This window comes from Mus caroli, chromosome 8 (genome assembly GCF_900094665.2).
Source record: "Mus caroli chromosome 8, CAROLI_EIJ_v1.1, whole genome shotgun sequence".
NCBI lineage: Eukaryota > Metazoa > Chordata > Mammalia > Rodentia > Muridae > Mus > Mus caroli.
Window position 1 is genome coordinate 12,053,934 of NC_034577.1, and position 7,274 is coordinate 12,061,207.

Below are 7,274 nucleotides of genomic sequence, written 5' to 3' on the forward strand. Positions count from 1 at the left end.
TACCAGTGTCCCAGGGCCAGGCTGACTGTCCTTAGGGATTGAGTCTACCTCCTGCTGATACTATGTCTGCTCCTTCTGAGTTCACGATGTTCCTGTATCCGGCAAGCATTCACCTACCAGCCCTGAAGGTCAGTGGACTTGGTGTGCCCTGTATCTTAGGGTTGCCTTGCAGAAAGGTGTTCTAGTGTCCACCTCATTTTCTGTAATTCCTGTCACTTCAGAGACCACTGTNTTTTAAATTATCATAGCANCAGGTCNGTGGTCCGCAGAGCTGATGAACAACTCTGAGTTCTAACCTGGTGGGTAATTGGGCTAATTATCCACTTATTCACCATCACTGTACTTCTTTGCTTTGATTTTAGGATCCCTGAAACAATGTCATAAACAATCACACACACATACACATATATAAATGTGTGTGTACTTCTGCATGTACATATTCACGTGTGTATGTTTATGTTTATATATGCATGAACATGTATATAATATGTGTATGTATTTTCCCCTCTTTAANTCAACTCCAAATGGAACAGTTGGAACAATTATGCACTGCAGAGAGAAAAGCCCTGGACATCTTAGAGACTAACAAATGTGTCCAATAAGTTACCTAAAAATCTCAGNTTACCCAAAATCCACTGGGGGGATAGTGGTGGTCAGAGGCAAAAGGAATTTTGGCTCTAATCTATGGGTCTCCTAATCTTAGCAGATAGGAGTTACTTCATCCTGAATAACCATGGGAGGATACGCCATATGCTGGGGGTAGCTAGATATCATTTTCTAACAGCAAGAATCTCTCATTACGTTAAAGACCATGCCTTAGTTAGGGCTTTACTGCTGTGAACAAACACCATGACTAAGGCAACTCTTATTCGAGCAACATTTAATTGGGGCTGGCTTATAGGTTCAGAGGTTCAATCCATGGGAGCATGGCAGCATTCAGGCAGGCATGGTGCAGGCAGAGCTAAGAGTTCCACATCTTCATTTGCTGATGTCTAACAGAAGACTGGCTCCCAGACATCTAGGATGAGCCCAAGCCCACAAAGCNACACCTACTCCATCTAGGCCATATCTCCTAATAGTGCCACTCCCTGAGCCAAGCATATACAAACCATCACAGACCAACAATAACTGACAGAGGCAGTCAGCATCCTGCCTCTTAGAGCTGGTATTTCCTATTGACAGGTAGCTCCAGCCATTGCTGCCTTAGCAACTGTCCAGCAGGATGATAGGGAGGCCACCAAGTAGTTTTCAGAAGGGTTAGTAGTTGAACTGAAACAGCATTGAAGGTTGCCATATGCCCACAGTGACTTCTGACAGATTCTCTCAGTACAGTGACTAAGGGAAGAGCCAGGACTCAATAGAGCTTTTCTTGAGGTGGAGCATGTAGAGTAAGGCCCTCCCCTTTATCCCTGGTCCACTCCTCTGGAGGAGATGAGACCACCTCCACACCTTCTAAGCATTAAGAGCCCTCTGAATCAAGTGCTGGGTAGCAGACCAAGGCTCTGCACAGCAACTCTTGGTGTTGCTGTTTCTCTCACTTCCAATACCAGAAGACTCAAGAAAAGCTGGATTNTGCTGATAGCTGGCACAGTTGGGACAGTGACACCCACCTCGCTTTACGGTTGGCGAGCGGCAATAACAAAAGTATCTTCTTCCTGCCATCTTCCCCATTTTCCTATTGTATAATATTTTTTAAAATTTTATTCTTCTTTCATACAATACACCCCAACTACAGTCCTCCATCCTACAGGTCCCCAGTCTCTCCTCTTTCCCAGATCCCTTGCTCCTATGTTCCCTACAAAAAGCACAGGCCTCCCAGTGATCTCAACCAAACATGGCATTGCAACATACAATAAAGACTAGGCATAAAGGCTGGCAAGGCAATCCAGTAGAAAAGGGAGGGGGGGTCTCATGAGCAGGCAGAAGAATCAGAGATACCCCTACTCTTATTGTTAGGAGTCCAACAAAACCCCAAGCTAAACAACCACAGCGTGCATGCAGAGGGCCTAGCTCAGACCTTTGCAGGCTCCACGGTTGCCGCTTCAGTCTCTGTGAGCCCTGCTTGGTTGATTCTGTAGGCTGTGCTCTCCTGGTGCCCTTGACTCTTGACTCCTACAATCCTGAGCTCTGCCTAATGTTGGGCTGCGGATCTCTTTATCTACTCCCACCAGCTATTGGAGGAAGCCCCTATGGTGATGACTGGGCTCTGCTCTTCTCTATGAGAATAGCAGAATCATTAGGAACCATTTCATTGACTTTTTTCCTTTTGATAACCAGAATTTCTTTGAAAGTGTTGGCAGTAGCTAAGGGCTTGCAGAGCTCCGGCATGCAAGCAGGTGACNTTGAACATCAGGAGAGAGGTGTGTAGTCAACAGCATGCCAAGGTGTNTTTGTGTTTGTGAGAGANCCTTGTGACTTCTCCATGGAGAGTGAGATATAAAAGGCAAAGGGTCAAGGGCGAAGAAGAGTGAACCTTCAGGTCCTGCATTTACAACAGGCTTCTTAAAGGGGAAAGAGTGAGCCAGGAGTGAGGCAGGTCATTATGAAGTACGAGAAATAACATTTTGGCAAGCAGATTTCTCATAGAGACGCTAAGTGCATGATAACAGATTGCCCCTGTATTGCCTCTCGTAACTTATTAATGAAAGATCACGATAATGAAGAATTGTCTTTGTCGTTTTTANAATGAGAGAGAAATCTGAGTAAGGTCCCNATGGTGATGTTAGCTTGGTTCTGTTTGCTAACNAGGCTGGATTACAGATAGGGCTNCATTAAAGATCCTTCAGTGAACCAGAGCTGAAATCACACTTATAAAGAAGGAGCCNGGTACCCTGCTCATAACTGAGCACAGAGGAGCCAAAGAGGNTCACATGGACTCACATGGTCTCACATGGACCTGTCTACACCGACCAACATTTGGGAAAGAGTGATGAGTAGCTCCAGGGAATCCCTAATGAATTCAAAATAACTCATGACAGAGAGAGAAATCCAAACCTTAACCATTTGACTCAGTAGCAGTGACTGAAATGACCTGTGGTCGCTGATGCTGACTTTGTATTGAGTGCTTTGTGTCTGTTATTTTATTTAGTGTTCACTGCTGGACTACTGCAGCTGTGATTGATTGGCCCTTAGAGAGAAGTGAGGCCCGGAGAGCTTGAGTGCTTTGTCCCCATTCACAGTTCATAACTGTCGGGGCCAGTCTGGGAAGCAAGGCTGACTTCAGGTCTGACCAATCAACAGTACAGCAGTACAAGCCAGTAGAGCTTGTGGCAAAGCTGGCCAGCCCCGCCTTGCATCCTCACGACATGACACAAAGAACTGAGGCACAGACTGTTTCTGTTGGATGGCAGGGCAATCACAAATGTGAGGGAAAAGCAAAAGTGCCTATGCAAGGGCTCTGCCTCCGCACCTGACAGGCATGTGAGGCAGCCATGCTAGTCCTCGGCTCTGCGAACAGACTGCCTTGTGCTCTGGCCATCAGCTATCAATATCCAGACAAGTGGGATGAGCTACCCTCGCCAGACCAGCCAGAAGACATCTCACTAGCTGGATACAGGCCCACAAGCAAGCCCAGAAGGGACTAGGCTCTCCAGAATAGAAGAAATGCATGGTCTATGCATGGGACACAGGAGACAACACACAGCCTCTCTGGAGATGACAGGACAGTGGCAAGATGCATCGGCAGAACTAGATTCATGATTGCACCTGAAGCAGAGCGATAAACACACATAGAATGCCATGCACATCCAAGGAACTAGTCAACACCANAATGCAACCATTAAACGGAGACTGTGGCATTGAAAATGTGGCATTTCTATGACATTGAAAATGGTTTAAAAAAAGTTATGCCAATGCAATGTGACTCTAATGCACAGGTATGTGACAGGGCAGCCTGAAACCTAAGTTCACACCCACCTATGCTATGCTGTTTGGACGTTACAGACAGGAAGCATAAAGGATGTGTTATGTGATCTTCACACCTAGGAGTTGACACTAGAGACAGGGGTTATCCAAGGGTGTGTCTGATTGGGGCTCATCCCTGTGCCCTTATGTTGGGAAGTACCAGAAAAAAGCCAGGACATGAATGGTTGGCCACAGAGAGCCTGTAGAATCTGCAAATGAGACCTGGCCCAATTATCTCATATTCGTGTTTTAGAAAGTGTTTAACAAAATGTGTAGATACTTGAACTACCTATACCAAGAGCAACCTGTCTGGACCAAACTAGTTCTTAAACTTTTGGTCTAGGCTATAGTCTTAAGTCTTAANTCAGTTTCCTGAGGGTTTGCCATCTGACTGAACTAAGACTTTTNTCATCTGTGCACTGTTCTACCAACCATGTCCCCTTGGCACCAAATGTAGTAAAAAGCAAAGAGACAGCACAGATGTGGCTACTANCCCTGGCTACCTGTGTGCACAAGACCAGAACCTGAAGNAGAACAAAGACACAGCACAGATGTGGCTACTATCCATCCCTGGCTACCTGTATGCACAAGACNAGAACCTACAGGAGAACAAAGAGGCCTTCTACAGGAGTGCTGGGGTGCCATGGCCAGTGTTGTGAGACCCTAAAGCAGACCCTCAGAGGAATGAAAGGAGAAGGCCAACCTCTGCCTCATGAAATTGCCTCTTTATGCCAGAGACACAGTTTCCCAAGGCAACATCTTAGGCACTACAAAGGTGCTTGCATTTTAAATAGTTTAGATGGATGTGATGATTATGTGTTTTAGACAACTGTTTGGTGACTCAAACCTAGCTGTCACAGTTCAGAATGCAAAATGTCAACACACACGTAGAAATTCTGAGTGAAATTGCCTTATGAAGCCTAATCGTGGAAAATATAATATTTATAAATGAAATTCACATAATGTGACAAAATTTATGGTTAACCCAATGGAATATTAAATGATGTAAACTTACNTGGTGACTCCTGCCATGTTCACAAANATTTATACAGTAGAGTTGCTTGTCCTGTGTTTTGGTTTTGGTGGTGGTGACTTTGAGTTGTCAAGGTGGGTGGAGGGAGAGATGCTCAGGGAACTGGCATCCCATATTTACCACTGAGGTATTTTCAGAGAAAATTGCCATGTAGGTGAGTGGAATGAAGTGGAATACCTGTTACAAGCACTAATGGCATCATCTNATGTACAGGAGAGGTTTGTTCTCCCCTGCATATATACATGCACATATGTGTGTGTGCGAGCACACACACACACACACATACACGTGTGCATGCACACACACACATACTGGAGCTGGTGTGTTTCTATATTCTGTCACTGTGGGCTTAAGACTCCGGGCTTCTCATCCTTAGTCTTTGAAAGCTCCAGGAGCCCAGTTAAATTTGGAAACAGTGGGGGATTCTTCACATGTATTCTACTTATTAGCAGGAAACTTTTTTTTTCTGTAACAATCATTATGGCTTTAAGAAAGATTGTAGCAGTGTGATTATTTCAATGCTGTTAAGTACGACTGCCTCTTTGCACTGATTGGCTGTTCAGCTGTGATGCTCTCTGTAGCATTGGTGGGCAGAACTTTTTAATCAGGGCCCTAGGTATACCAGGTGCCCTTTCTACATGGAGGGGCAGAACACACACAGGAAGAGAACAGCCATGCTGAACATGAAAATTTTTAAGCAGAATTATGGCAGATTGAGAAGTAATGAAAAAAAAATAGCCAGCAGCAAATGCTGTTTGTATGTGTGTGTGCCTGTGTGTGCCCATGTGACCCTGAGTGTGCACTTGTGGGTGTGCAAACATGTGAATGTGAGTGTGTAGACAGGCATGTGGATGTCACAGGCCAACCTCAAGAGACATCTACCTTGGGTTTTGGCTCAGGATTTGTAACAGGTTTGGGACTTGCTGAATAGGTTGGCTGGTCAGGGCACCCAGAGATCNGTCCACCTCCCAAGCATGCACCACCACACTTGGCTTTTTATGTATGTCCTGGGGATTGGACTTAAATTCTCATGCTTGCATGGTGAGCACTTACAGACAGAGCTCAGCCCTGCACATGACAGTCTGTATTCATATGCCATCAACACTTAAGATGCCTTGAAGATGTGGTAGTGCATTGCTACCCAGTCTATAAACATGGAAGAGCATTGCTAGCTGATCTGGAGGTGTGGAAGTGCAGTGTTACCCAGTCTGCACTTATCTGTAGATGCGGTGAAATGCAATAGGAAGGGAGGCATTAAGAGCAGTTCTAATGTTCAGAGCATCATGAGGAGAAACCTCAGCCCTTGGGCTTTACTTCCTCTTAGCTAACTTCAAGATCATAATTTGGAGATTAAACCTTAGCACAGAGCATGATTAATCACACAACAGCATCTGAGAGCTCCCACAATAAGTTCANAATGACCCTTGCCTAGGCGATTTTTCTGGACCTAAAAGCTGGTGGATATGTGGTGTGTGCCTGAAGGAGATGAAAAGACTCAGTGCCATGGAGTCTCTGTCCCCACATTACCGCTGTTTCCTTTTCTACCTTAGTCATTGGGTCAAGTTCTACTAAACTCTGAATCTAAACATGTTGGTTCTTTGATAAATGTCTTGTTTAGATCAGTGATTCAAGGCTAACTTGACATAGACTGCCATGGACTCTCTGGTTCTGCTCAATGCTGAAGATATCTATCAGCTACACTGAACAGAGACTTTAAAAGAACGGGGCAGAGGTGGCACACAGCTTTGGACAAGTTCCTACAGCTCCTTAAAAGCCTTGAATCTCTGCCCTGTCAGAGTCCACTTACCCCTCATCATTCTTGTCCTGTGCCTGAGACCCCTCAGCCTAGACAGAACTGATTGTGAGAGCGTTCTCTGTCCAGTAAGCACAGCCTGCCTTTAACCCAGAATTCTTCCATCTGTAGACACTGAACACTATGTGAGATGAGCATTTAGACCTGGATGTAGTAATAAGAAACTTGATTCATCTTTGGTTAAAATCCAAGAAATGAGAGTCTTTCTAAAATTCAGTGTACCANATCATTGAGAGGAGTGACCAGCTCTAAAGACCTGTCATGGTCTCCCCATAATCCATTGAGGTTATGAGATCAAATGATTCATCCTGGTTCTTGTCATGCTCTTGGGTTCTGAGATCATAATTGGGCTTAATCACCCATCATGCAGTGGGGTTGCATCCTAATGACTTCTCCGGGTCTTCAGCAACTTTGCCCATGAGTGCTAGAGTAGGATCCAGACTGGATCTGAGTTGGAAACCTTACAGGATGAACTCAAAGTGCTTATATCTCTGAAAAGTGTGTGTGTGTGTGTGTGTGTGTGTG